This window comes from Dipodomys merriami, unplaced genomic scaffold (assembly GCF_024711535.1).
Source record: "Dipodomys merriami isolate MVZ:Mamm:240054 unplaced genomic scaffold, mDipMer1.0.p SCAF_4, whole genome shotgun sequence".
NCBI lineage: Eukaryota > Metazoa > Chordata > Mammalia > Rodentia > Heteromyidae > Dipodomys > Dipodomys merriami.
Window position 1 is genome coordinate 80,870,805 of NW_027205603.1, and position 14,018 is coordinate 80,884,822.

Sequence of the window (14,018 nt, forward strand, 5' to 3'; positions counted from 1 at the left end):
AATAGGCCCCGCCTCCTAAAGGTGGTACCACTTCCAATAGCCCCACAGACTAGCAAAGAAGCCTTTAGCACCTGGCCTTTAGGGACCAAGCAATGTAGATGACATTGGGTGACTATCCTCACCCCTCTTTATATCAGTGAGAGCACTGTAGAACCTGGAAGAAACTCTACAACAAAAAATCCTTGTTATCACTACCTTTCTTCCAGTTTGACCTAAAACTAGAGAGAGAATCTATTCCCCATACCCTCCCAGTACCCAAGTTCCATAGACTATAGCTCCCAAATTAATTTTTCAAAGTACTAAGAAGTTGCTGGCCAGTGAAAGACTCACACCTTTTAAAAAAGAAAGAAGGTGGTTCTTGGTGGTTGTTTGCAGAAGTATGTTTGGATCTCCTCTGAGCATACCGAACTCTACAGGCACCTGGAAACGTGCTTGGCCCCACAGAACTCGTGGATGAATACCCAGTTCAAGTTTCCTTTGTGATTTCTCCCTCTCCTCCCCCTTCCTCCCCCCGCGCCCCCGCCGGCCCATAAACATCACTGAGTTCTAACTTGTTGTACAGCTTCAAACTTCTTCCCATGGGTTCCTGAATTCTGAGACAGCAGGCCAATAGAAGTTAGAAGTTACCAGCCCAGGTGGCTTAAATACAACTTATCTGATGTGGGCTCAGTATCCAAAAGGAGTTAGATTTGCTTTAAAACAATAAAAAAAAAAAAAAAAAAAAAGGAGGCGAGGAGAAGAAGACAGTTTTGTGCATACTTATGACTCTGTAAGTCAAGTTACAGATTTTGCATTTCTGGAGGATTCTAAAAACAAGCCAGCTGTCGGTGGCTCACACCTGCAATCCTAGCTACTCAGAAGGAGGGATATGAAGAACAAGGTTCAGAGCCAGCCCGGGCAGGAAAGTCCATGAGACTCCTATCTCCAATTAACCACCAAAAAGGTAGAAGTGGATCTGGCTCAAGTGGGAGAGCAGTAGCTTGGAGCAAAAAAGCTCAGGGACAGCCCTCACACCCTGAGTTCAAGCCTCAGAACCACACACACACACACACACACACACACACACATACACACACACACACACACACACACACACACACACAGAGCACAATTTTCATCCTCACCTAGGGCAGGCTTAGTCTTCCTCCCCCCTCCCCGTTTCTGTCCTGTTTCACCCCAACCTACTGTCCCTCTGGCTCCCACTCACTCATTCACCCAAGGAGCAGCCTGGAATGCCAATGGAGGGAGGGGGGGCTATGAGGCGTTCTTGCCTCCCATTGGTCTCACCCTCCCAAGTGATTTATGTCTGCACCATCTGCTTCACATGCTTCTCTCCTCCGGGCCACACACCTCATGTCTGGCCTCTGCCAGAAGTTCCTCCTCCCACCCATCTTCCACCCTGTGGCTAAAACCATCATGGAAGACACTTGCTCATCTTGTCCACACTACCAAGGGAGTTCAGGTTACCAGCCCCAACCTCCTGCCACCAAATACACACTCTCATGTCTATAATTCTGGCTATTGAGGAGGCTGAGCTATGAAGATTGAAGTTTGGAGCCAGCCTGGGCAGAAACGTCTGTGAGACTCTTATTTCCAATTAACCATCAAAAAGCCAAGAGTGGCCGGGCGCTGGTGGCTCACGCCTGTAATCCTAGCTACTCAGGAGGCTGAGATCTGAGGATCGCGGTTCAAAGCCAGCCCGGGCAGGAGAGACCGTGAGACTCCTATCTCCAATAAACCACCAGAAAACCGGAAGTGGCGCTGTAGCTCAAGTGGTAGAGCGCTCGCCTTGAGCTGAAGAGCTGAGGGACAGCGCTCAGGCCCAGAGTTCAAGCCCCATGACCGACAAAAAAAAAAAAAAAAAAAATGCCAAGAGTGGAGCTGTGGCTCACGTGGTAAAGCAAAAAAGCTAAGGGAAGGCATCTAGGCCCTGAGTTCAAGCCCCAGGACCAGCACAAAACAAAAACAAAAACAAAAACAAAACAACCAGCTGTCCTCACTTTCCTTCAACTGCAGGGCCCTTACATCCTTCCTCCCTCGTGGCCACACGGTAAACCCTCACTTGCTCCTCAGAGCCCTGCTCACAATCCCCTCCTCAGGGAAGCACATCATGGTAGAACAGCCAGAGCCAGAGACAAGACTGGAAAGATCCAATCATGATTCTTGGGGTTCCCTTCAGCGGAGAACCTTGCCCTGGGCACATGGCATGGTCTCGCTCACTCCCACCCTGCCCCGGCTCTGAAAGGAGATCCTGTCATTAATCCCGATTGTTTTATTTTGCCAATGAGAACATAGAAGCTGAGGGTTAAATGACCTGCCCAAAACACAGCAGATGGGTTGGAAGATGGGAACGGAAACAGTTGTGTTTGTCAGCTGCACATTCTGCGGGCTGGCACTGTGTTTTTCAAACCACCAGTTATGATTTAATTCTTTAGGGAATTGTGAAATTGGGTTAGTAGGCAGGCCTGCTCCGTGGTGTGTGGGCCCCTGGCAAAATGTAAAGGCAGGCAACATGTTCCTTCCACCGGGCCTCGGCTGCTCGTGGTGATTTTACTCTAGCCATAGCTTCATGATCCCACAAGCAGTGGGTCCTGGTGGGTGAGCACAACAGATGGGGCGCTCACCTGCTCGCCGCAGTACCCCAGCCCTGCAGCATGGAAGATGGCAGTGGTCCCAAAGCCAGCCCCAGACATGCTTCCCATCAGACATTACTCATGAAAGAAAGGCTTAAGAATTTCAAGACAGGGGCTGGGAAGGTGGCTCAGTGGTAGAGCACTTGCCTTGCATGCCTGAGGCCCTGGGTTTGATTCCTCAGCACCACATAAGCAAAAAGAAAAAAGCCAGAAGTGGTGCTGTGGCTCAAGTGGTAGAGTGCTAGCCTTGAGCTGAAGAGCTGAGGGACAGCGCCCAGGCCCAGAGTTCAGGCCCCACGACCGGACCCCCCCCCCAAAAAAAAGAATTTCAAGACAGTCACTCTGTTCAGGCCCTAATACGCACACATGTACATTGCCTAGGCACCTAGAATCCTAGCTACTCAGAAGGCTGAAATCTGAGGATTGAAGTTCAAAGGCAGTCTGGACAGTAAAGTCTGCAAGGCTCTTCATGTAACCAACTTTTTTTGTTTTGTTTTGGTTGTGGGGATTAAACTCTGGGCCTGGGCACTGTCCCTCAGCTCTTCAGCTCAAGGTGAACGCTCTACCACTAGAGCCACAGCATCACTTCCCATTTTCTGTGGCTTATTAGAGATAAGTCTCACGGGCTTTCCTACCCAGGCTGGCTGGTGGCATGAGTCACCAGCACCCAGCCATGTAACCAACTTTTAAAAGGCCAGATGTGAAACTATGGCTCAAGTGGCAGAGATCCAACCTTAAGCCCAAAAGCTCTGGGACAGCACCCAGGCCCTGAGTTCAAGTCCGAGAACCAGCACACACAAAAACAAATAACATAATATGTATGTATGGAAATAGCACAGTGTAACACTTACTTTGTCTAGTTGATATACAGTAGTAAAGAGAGAGAGAGAAAGAGTGGGGGGGAATGGGAAGGTGACTCAGTGGTACAGTGCTTACCTTGCATGCATAAGGCCCTGGGTTCAATTCCTCAGCACCACATAAGCAGAAAAATCCAGAAGTGGTGTTGTGGCTCAAGTGGTAGAGCTGAAGAACTGAGGGACAGCGCAATGCTAGCAACTCCAAACAACAGCAAAGGGTCCTCACCCTTGAGAACCTTACACACACTCTGCAATTACCAAAAAGTGAATTAATCCCAGATTTGTAAAGAAATACAACAGTTTTGTTAAGATATAATGCACATACATGCCTTATCATACATCCAGTAGAAATGTACAATTCAGTGGCTTTTAATATATTTAGAGTGGTATAGTCATCACCTGAATTTTAGAACATTTTTATCACCCCAGACAGAAACTCTGTACCCCTCAGCAGTCTTGAACCAGCCCCACTGCCTCCACTCACCTATAGCGAGCCGCCAATCCAGGCCTGTCTCTGAAGACTTGCATATGCTGGACATTTCATGGGAATGAAATCATAAGGTATGCAGTCTTTTGTGATTGGCTTATTTCCCTTTGCATCACATTTGTACACATCTCAGCACACACAAGTGCTGTTTCCTTTTTGCCAGAGAGCACATCATGGTATCTGCAGACTGCACTTGCCTTATCCAGGCACCTGCCACTCAACGTTTCTAGTTTTTGACTCTCAGGAACTAGAGTGCTATGAACCTTTTATACAGGGTTTTGAATGTCAGTGGTTCAGAGTTGAAGCAAACCAACATCTACCCACTGCCTTCCTCGCAGTCCCCTGTCCCAAACACTGGTCCTTCCCGGCCTGGCTGGCTGTGTATTTATTGTGTGTCCTGTCCCTTCTGAGTCTGATGGACAACTAGGCCAGGATGAACTTGCCTCTGAGGAAATAAGGCAGCTGGAAGCTCCCTAGCACCTGTGCTGATCCTTATGCAGGAACAAGCAGGGAGGAAAGGAGGGCCCTCTGTCCTGAGCAGCCACAAACCAGTGAGTCAGGCGTGAACTGGCAGCTTTGGGTGGTATCTGTAATGGAGCCCCAATATGGCACGCTTCCATCTTGGTCTTACACGTAGAACACAGGGTTTGTGCATCAAATCAATCATGTATGTCTCTTTCTTTAGCTAATTCCTTCCCTGGGGCTGTCTTAGGACAAAGGAAGGGCTGTGACTCCACCAATTGATAATTTTAAAAAAAAGATTTGTGCATGCAACCTAGCAAGCTACAAATCTGTGCATGAATCTGTCCTGTCACCATGTTCTTAATGCAGTCAGTTGGCTCCTGGGACAAAATCTTCCTGATGACCACCCCACAATCCCAATATACTCTTGTTTTCTGGCTGCCTATAACACTTTCTGCTCTTTGTGTTCATAGAATTTAAACAATGGTGTCTCCTCTGCTAGTGTTCTTATCTACTTCCCTTTGAAGTCAGGAGAAAAGCTTTCCTGTGGTCATGGTAAGACCTAAGACAATCTTGGCACCACGGAGGTGCTCAGGGAAGGCTGCAATAGAAAGCAGGCAGTCAGTGCTAGGGATCTGGTACTCTCATCCTATTTGGTCCTGCCAGCTAGCTCCCTGCCAGCGTGGCAGGGTGGAGATGGCAGAGGAAACAGAAAAGCACTGAAGGCACTTGACTTCCACAAGCTCAGGTCACCAGAACCAAAATGGTGATACAGAGCCAGGTGCTGGTAGCTCACACCTATAATCCTAGCTATTCAGGAGGCTTAGATCTAAGGATGGTAGTTCAAATCAATGAGACTTTTTCTGGAGGTTATTTGTAGGTGACTTACAGACATGGGCAGATCAGACCGGGAGGCTGCACACTCGTAATCCTGCAGCGGCTGCTCCCCTCTGCCTGCTGTGGACTCTCCCACCATCTTGGGGTTTCACAACGGGAGAGGACAGCGTGTTCTCTTCAGACTTGGAGACCATCCCCAAGTGCCCCTCCTAGAGCATCTGGGGAAATAACAGAACATTCAATCATTCGGGAATTTCATCAGGAGAATCATCCCAAGTCTTTCTGCTTTTGATTTTTTGGCTCCACGCTACAAGACACCACTTCCTTTCCCACTTCTGGGTATAGGAGGACACATCTAGTCTGGGTCCTCATAGCATTGCAAAATGTCTCAAGAGGGCAAAGAGAAGCAGAAAACAAAAACAAACGAACAGAAAAAACTCCAGGAGTGCTCACTGGAAGCCCACTCATGCTTTTCTCATTCTGTGAACTCTTCCTTTCTGAGGGTGGGTGGGAAAGGCTCATTGGTGGTAAACACATACTCCCTCCTCTCCCCCCCCCCATGACATAGTCATCTCAAGACCAAAGAAGGTGACAAAGAATGAATCCAGGGCTGGGGGTGCAGTTCAAATGGTAGAACATCTGCTTAGCAAGTATGAGGCCTTGAGTTCTAACCCTGACACTGCCCAAAGGGGTAGGGCTGGGGAGAGACCACTACAGTGGCTCACACCTTTAATCCTTGGGAGCAGAGATGATGAGGGGGGTTGCCGTTTGAAGCCAACCTAGCCAAAAAGTTAGCAAAACTTCAGTGCGTAAGCCAAGTATGGTAGTGCATGCCTGTAATCCTACCTAGAAGGGCAAGATAGGTAGAAGACTCATAGTCTGAGGCTGGCCCCAGGCCAAAGCACAGGATCTTAGGTAAAAAAGAACAAAAGCATTAAATGTCTGAGGGCCTGACTCAAGTGGTAGAGCACCTTTCTAGCAAGAATGAGGTCCTGGGTTCAATCCCCGCTACTAAAAAAAAAGACCGTCAGGGCGGAAGGAAGGAAGGAAGGAAGGAAGGAAGGAAGGAAGGAAGGAAGGAAAGAAGGAAGGAAGGAAGGAAGGAAGGAAGGAAGGAAGGAAGGAAGGAAGGAAGGAAAGGAGGGAAGGAGGGAAGGAGGGAGAGAGGCTACACCACACTAAGAAAGCAGCTGAAGGAGTCTAAAGTCGCAGCTCTTCCCAAAGGCAGTTCCAGGGTCCCTAGCTTTGGTGGTTGCCCTTCCTTCCTCCTTGCCATCCTCCTGCAGCCCACCAGCTATCCAACCAACACCCTGGACCCCAGCCACACTCACCCACCTCCAGACACCTGGGGGAAGGGCAGACAGGCCTCTTGCCTGTGAGTTGTCGGCCTTGAGGTGCAAATGGCACTCAGATGCCTTTCAGAGCATCTGCCTGGCTCTTTCATGAGATTACAGACACTTTCATCTCGGCTTTGACCTGCTTTTCCTCCTTCCCAGCAGGGCTCCAAAGACCTGCTTGGAGGGGAGAACAAGGAGAGGAGGCTCATTCATAGCCAGCTTCCCACTGGGCAGGGCAACCTGGCCGGGCTTCTTCCAGCCACGTGCTTTTGAGCTGTTGGGAATCGGTTAAGAGGGGTTCCTCCCCCCCCCCCAACCTCCCCTCAGAGCCTGGAGGGACCTGCATTGCATCCTGGGAATGCTCTGATCATGGTTGGCTTTGTGCCCTCCACTTCAATCCAGTAGAAAGCAGCTTCAGGGCCTTTCTTTTCCTTTTCCTTTTTTTTTTTTTAAGCTAGAGGTGCTCTTTTTTAGGCCTAGGACTGACAACATAATGCATGTCTTGCACGGGTGTGTATGTGTGTGTGTAGGCATAGCTTTAGTTTTTCTGCTGTATTTGTTCCTAAGCTTGCTCTCAGGTTTGCTTTCCTTCAAAAGCCAAAACTGGGTTTCCTTCTCGTATCGCTGCCAGTAAAAGAAGAGGGAGTTTCTACCCTCTCCCAAATCCCAATTCTTTCCTGTCTAGTCGTGTAGCAATTTAACATGCTACTGTCCCTCTGGGTGGGCTGCTCTGCTGGGAACTGGAAATACGGAGAGAGCGAAACAACGCTCCAAATTCCTGTCACCACAGCCTTCCTGATTCCCTACCCCTCCTAGCGTGGCCTCCACCACCAAGCCCCAGACTTCACCCACCCCAGCTCCACCTGCCCTGGCTCCCTTCCTGTCCTTAACTTTGTGAGATTTGCCCTGAAGCCAGGCACCTGGCTTACCTCTCTGCCCCGGCCGCCTTTCTAGGGTCTTACCAGAACTTCTACCTCAGCCACAGCCATGGGCAACTTGTCCTTTGCTGTGTAAAATTAGGACCAGAGTTTCTCAGGGCTCCTAGCCATGGACTCAACATGGAGTCACTGTCCTCATTCATTTTCTGAGGCCTCTGGGCACTGGTCATTTCCAGCCCTATTTCTGGAAGACCTAACTTAGAAACATGACAGGTGTTCTTCTGGCTGAGAATCCACTGAATAAAGCCCCTCCTTCCCTGGTCAGAGTGGGGATTCCCGGGCTCATGTTCCTGCCCCTGAGCCCCACAGCCTGACTACCACGCTCTGCCACAGCAACCTCTTCACCTCACACCCAGGGCCATAGTAGACTCTACAGTGGCAAGAAACCTACTTATTCACCCCCATCTCATGCAATAGTCTTCCCTATGGCTATACCTGTGGGGCATCAACCAAAGATTTTTGTTGACCCAGCTCCATCAGTTTTTATACTATTACCACCTTCCCATCTCCCCCACCCCTACCCCATCAGGCATGATTCCTGAAGACCTGGGCCAAAGAGTGGTGTGATGATGATCAGGCTAGTCATTTCTACCTAATAACTGAATGTAGTATTCCTAAGCCAGGGCATGTGCCTTTCCTAAGGCTACAGCTCTTCCCAAACAATCCCTTGGGCCATACAAGTCAGAAACCTACTCTCTAGTTTGTCCTGCTCAGACAGGTCTGAAGCCTAAAACAAACATAACACAAGCCAAGAAAGCACACATATCACCATTGTGCCTTCCTTGCCCAAGGCAGACATCAGTAATCAATCACAGGATGAGTTCTGTCTCATGACACTTTTTGGATTCTTCTCTATACACTGCAGACCTCACCCCTGTTTGTAGACTTTCTGCATCCTCTCATTAGAAACAGACCCACCTTTCTTCCTCTTGCCTATCATGGCCCTCAGGTCTCTGCTAGTCCTGCTTGAACCCATCCAGATCGTAAGACCAATGGCTGCTCTTCTCAGTGCCTCTTATTGAACTGTTTTCATGCTCCCTGTTAAAGGGCACAGGAATTACCCAGTCCTGAAGTCAAAGACTTTCTTCTGCCTACCTTGGTCATTTCAGTTATTGAACAACCATTTTTATTGTGGTGAGCCAGGCATCATGCCCATGGGCCCTGAAGGCAAGAGCAGAGTTCTGTGTGTGGCCTGAAGTAGCCTACAGGAGGTCATTTGTTTTTAGGGTCACTGTCATGGATGGATGGAAGGATAGGATCTCATTGGACAAGGAGGGAACTGAGTCATGGACAGGAGTAAGGCCCATCCAACAGTGAATGTGCCACAAAAGAAGAACTCTGAATTCTCATACCTGTCTCTTACTGCATGGTGGCCCGTTCCTCCGGGAGCCTCCCTGCTCTCTCGCCAGCACTCCGGTGCTGAGGATTTGTGTGATGGCAGTGTGTGGGGAAGGCACTTGTTCTCGGGCTGTTTCTTCTGCAGTAACACATGTTATGTAGCATGATAGTTATTTGTTCTGCATGTATGTACTAATGCTAACCACATGCTAGGCATTCCTTTCCTTTCTTCTTTTTTCTTTTTAATTAAGTCACATGCTGGCTTCCTGCTGTTACTAGTGTGAATGAATAAGGGCGCCATGCCTGGAAAGCTCTGGATTCTTGGCTGAAAGAAGGCCAAATATGGTGGCTCACACTGTAATAATCCAAGCCACTCAGGAGTAAGAGATCAGAAAGATCAGATTAACCCAGGAAAATTTAGCAAGACCCCCCCCATTTTAACCAATAAGCCAGGCAGAGTGGTATTCATCTCTAAATTCAGCTACTTGGGGGAACATGGGGGGTGGCCTATAGATAGGAGGATCACAGTGTGAGGCTGTACCAAGACCCTATTTGAAAAATAACTGAAGCAAAAAGGACTGGAAATGTGGTTCAAGTGGTAGAGCCAGGCTCTGAATTCAAACCTAAGAACTACTCCAAAAAAATATGAAAGAAAGAAAAGCTGAAAGATGAAACTCTGAGAGATAAGAAAATGATGATACTTACTGGTCAAGCTGCATCTTCAGGTTTATAAAGTACTTCTCCACTCACAGTCTTGCTGAGTTTTGATATTTTGCCACTTGCTGTTTTGCCTCTAGGCTTGGAGTTTTGTAGCCTGCCCCATGGTGTCTCTCCTTAAACAAAGTATAATAGTCTACAAGGAATATTCTAGGTTATTACAGAAATGGATGAAAATATTTCAACAAGAAAATTAAGCTTATCAATGATCCCCACACCACAGATAACCCATGTTCCCAGCATCTCCTGGCTTGGCAAATGTGTGTGCTTCAATGCGATAAACACAGCTCTCTGGGTTTTTTCTGGTGTTTTTGTTTTTTCCTCTTACCGCTTTTGTATCTGCATTGACCCGATACAGACTTACCATCTTTATTCCCAGAGGAATGCACTAGAACAGTATTTACATCACATTCATAGTGTATTCGGTCTTATAATTAATCTAGATGTGGCTGAAAGTATGTAGGAGGATGCAAAGGTTATATGCAGATACTATGCTAATTTATGTAAGAGATTTAAGCAGATTTGAGTGTCTTTGGGTGCTAGAACTGGTTCCCCACAGGTACCACTGGATAACTGTACAATTGTTATTTATCATTTTTTTTAATATTATTTTATTTTATTTGAGAACATACTGTACAGAGGGGCTACAATTACATGGGCAGGATAATGCATACATTTCTTACCAAGCATTGCAGCCTCCTCCTTTGTTTACCCTTCACCTCCCTTCCCAGCCTCCCCCCTCCCCCAACCCTGTTATTTATCATTTATATGTCAGTAACTCTCTTTACAAAAGTTGAAGTCAACTACACAGATGGCATATGGATGAAAATTTTGCTTTTTTAATTTTTTACAGTTTTTTTTTTATTTTATCTTAATTTTTTTCCAGGACTGGGGATTGAACCCAGGACCTTCTGCAGGCTAGGCAAGCACTCTCTAACTTGAATCCCACCCCAACCTGCTTGATCTTCTTAAGGTCTAAGTTACATGCAATAAAATTCATCCCTTTTTCATGTATAATTCTTTGAAGTCTGACATAGTCAGGTAGCTGAATAAAAAAAATCAAGATATAGAACTATTCTGTTGCTTCTCAAATGTCCTTGTACCCCATTCAGTCAACCCTGACCCTCAACCTCTAGAAGCCCCTGGTTTTTCACTCCATGATGTTGCTTTTTCTCCAATGTCACAGAAGTGGAATCCTGCAGAGTGCTATACTTCCCTTCTATTTGACATTATGTGATCATTATATATTCTTCCAAAGTATTACTTTTTAATGACTGCCTGCCTCTCTCCACGCCACGGACCCTCCAGCTCACGAAGGCAGTATCTCTCTGGGAGAATAGAAATGAGAGGCGGGAGGTCATGCAGGAAAGAACAAGGGCAGGTTTGATCTGATTACCACTCATCACCCATGACAAGAGGTGCTGGCTCTTCTGTATTCATCCAAGGTAGCTGAGCTCCATGGAGTCACAGAGGAGTGCGGGGCACAGTGTGACATGGACCTTTCATCCAGCCTCGAGTGAGCCAGTGGGTCTCTGGCCAACACATACCAGCTTCTGGACTTGTGGCACCAGATGCAGAGTTTCATCATGGAGACAGAGACAACTCTCAAAGCTGATCACAGGGCCTACTACTGAGATGTGTTCCTGGTTTTCTTCCTTCTCGCCCCTTTCAATGTCTTCCCCCCACCCCCAGCATCTGGGTCTCCCAGATCTTAAGCGTTCTCACACAAAAATGAAAAAAAAAAAGTAAGCCAGAAATGCTAATTAATCGAGGGGATGGATATATGGAATGGCTTCTTGTAGGGGTGATTTCACAATGCATGGATATACCAAAACATCACGTTGTTCAGCTTAAATATGCACCATTTTTGTCAATTACATCCACAATGAAGCTGGGGGGGAAAAAAGAAAGGGATGAGTTGATGTTAATGGAAGCTGAAGAGAGACTGTCACCTAGTTGAAACTGGCCAGTGTATCCAAAGGGTCTGAAGAGAATTAAAGAGAGCCAAGGGTAGTAGCTTCCACCTACAGTCCCAGCTATTCAGGAGGTAGAGGGAGGAGGATTATAGTCTGAGTCAGCCTCAGTAAAGGTAGCATGAGTATCTGGGGAAAAAAAAGTAAAAGCAAAATAGCTAAGGAACATGATTCAAATGGTCTAACGCCTGCCTAGCAAACACAAGGTCCTGAGTTCAAACCCTAGTACTGTCAAGAAAGGGAAAGAAAGAAGGAAAGGAGAAGAAAAAAGGAAGGGAAGGGAAGGAGGACTGAATGAAGTTCTCCCAAGTTAAGGCAGAACAAAAACAATTACTGGTGCCAGGTTAAGTTGGGAACAGGGGGCTTCTAGAACCTTCCACTGTAGATACAGACTATGTCCCCTCAGTATAAGACTGGAGCTGAGATCTGGGATAACACAGTGTTTTTCTACTAAAATGGCCAGAAGCTTGTCCCGCATTCATTTTCAGAGTTGAAATTTTAGAGCTATCTTTCCCACTGCCGCCCGACGTTTTCCTGTCCTTCCTTCTGGCTCCTTCGAATTCTCCCCGCAGAGCAGTCACTATCCCAGAGTGTTGCTATGGAAAGATGGCAACAGCACTTGTGAATGTGTGAAGAAAAAAAAAAACAGAAAGGAAGAGGAAAAGAAAAGAAAATAGGACAGACAGAACTTCTTTTTTTTTTTTTGTCTTACAAAACGAGAAGAAATATCTTTCCATCATGAAATCTACGCACATGCCAAGTCAGCAGACATTAGGGCTGTTTGGGGTTGGATTCTTGGGCCATGGGAAATTTTCTACATGTTCGTGTGGAATTCTGAGGAGCTGTTGGACTTGCAGGTGGTGGCAAGAACCTTCCATGTTTGCCAAATGGATCTCATTTGGCAAAAATGAATCACAAATGGTGCCAGTGTCAAGAGATACCATTGAATAACTAGATCCCATTTTGTCTTCTTTGCAAGGCCTTCCTCCTGTAGTCTCCCCTTCCCCCTATTTCCTATGTCAGGCCACCTCAACTTTGACTCCCTTGGATTTCCTTCAGCAAGCCCAGCCTTGGAGCTTGGCTTAAATCTCATCTCTTCCTTGTCCAGCTCTGGTCTTTGGGTATATTCCTCAATGTCTCCAAACTTCAGCTTCCACATCTGTGAAACACCTATCTTCAAGGGGCTGTCAAGTTGAAGTGATGTGCGGGGTGACCCGGCCTCTGTCATCCCATGGATGACCGAGCCAGCCAGGCGAGCCCATCAAGTGTGGACCCCTCAGCCCCTCCTCAGCATCCTTCTTGTCAGTCCCAAGTCCAGATGTTGAGCATCTTCTTTTGCTTCTGGTTGGTCTCCTGGATCTGTCTCTGTTCTAGTTAACTATTGCTACATAAGAAACTACATCAAAATTTTGACATAGTTATAATACATCTCCACTCCAGGAGGTCTGGAGCCTCTGCTAAAGTAGAGCAAGAACCGCTGGGAGCTGGCTGAGCAACTGTCCCCACTCCAGCAGCTTGGGCTTCCTCACAGAATGGCAGCCACCGGGCAGTCAGGCCTCTGACTCTCCCAAGGAGGCCTTGAGGGGTGGATTAATTCCCTCGAGCTGCCAAAATAAAGCCCACACCATGAGTGGCTTGGAAGAAATGTATTTTCCAGAAGCCAGAGCAAGCGACCATGCTCCCTCAGAAGCCCTGGACCTACAGTTTCCCAGCTTCTGGTTATCTCAGGCTGCCTAGGCTTACAGAGGGCCATCCTATCCCTGGGTTTCTTCATATCATATGCTTCTGTGCATCTGTCTCTGCCTCCATCTTTCTCCTTCTTACAAAGACATCAGTCATAGTAGATTAGGGCTCACACAAATAACTTGGTTTTTACATCTATAAAGACCTTTTATTTTTGTCAAACACACTTAAACCATTAGGACTTCAGCACATAAAAAGTTTCTGAGCAAAGATGCACTAGAGCCAAAGTCTGACCTCATGCTACCTTACTTCTAGTCTCTCTCACTGTGTGTCTCTTAAGAGTCATGACCCTGGCCTGAGTTAAGAGCTAGGGACCTTCTAAGATAAAAGAGTGCAATATACGTGTGCTCAGAAAAGACCCTTAGCATATATTTTATGGAAGGGAGGGAAGGAGTCGGAGAGGAATAAATAGACAAATTAGTGAATGAGACAAATGAAAAGCAAGTAACCAATGGAGACAGAAGAGGATCCAACATACCCCATAGCTTTGGGGCCTGGTATTGGCCAGGTGTTGGCAGATCTCTTGGGTGTGATATCAATGTGTTGAGGGTCTCAGAGTTACTTCTGTGGTTCCTTCTGCCGATACTGCAGGAGGACTAACCGTCCTCTCCTCTTCCTTTGAAAGGACAACAGTTCATAGAGGAAATGCTGATGAATGGGAGGTGAAGAGCCACACAGCCTTGCTTTTGAGAATAT

At 47.1% G+C, this 14,018-nt stretch overlaps 1 protein-coding gene and 1 long non-coding RNA gene across 14 annotated transcripts in view; one reads left to right on the plus strand and one right to left on the minus strand.

Moving 5' to 3' along the window:
- LOC138805975 (uncharacterized) overlaps positions 1-9,751 on the minus strand; it is a 49,584-nt gene extending 39,833 nt beyond the window's left edge. For 7 of the 10 annotated variants that reach the window (XR_011365699.1, XR_011365694.1, XR_011365696.1 and 4 more), the window contains exons 1-5: positions 9,595-9,751; positions 8,904-9,028; positions 6,612-6,787; positions 5,329-5,494; positions 3,570-3,738 (exon numbers count right to left, since the gene is read on the minus strand). This is a non-coding gene — a long non-coding RNA (uncharacterized lncRNA). Of the gene's footprint in view, positions 1-2,565; positions 2,648-3,569; positions 3,739-5,328; positions 5,495-6,607; positions 6,791-8,903; positions 9,029-9,594 lie in introns of those variants that run through there. The other 3 variants (XR_011365700.1, XR_011365698.1, XR_011365693.1) reach the window with 3 other exon arrangements.
- The window catches only part of Zhx2 (zinc fingers and homeoboxes 2), a 123,514-nt gene that overhangs the window by 89,903 nt on the left and 19,593 nt on the right, over positions 1-14,018 (plus strand). The window lies entirely within an intron of this gene.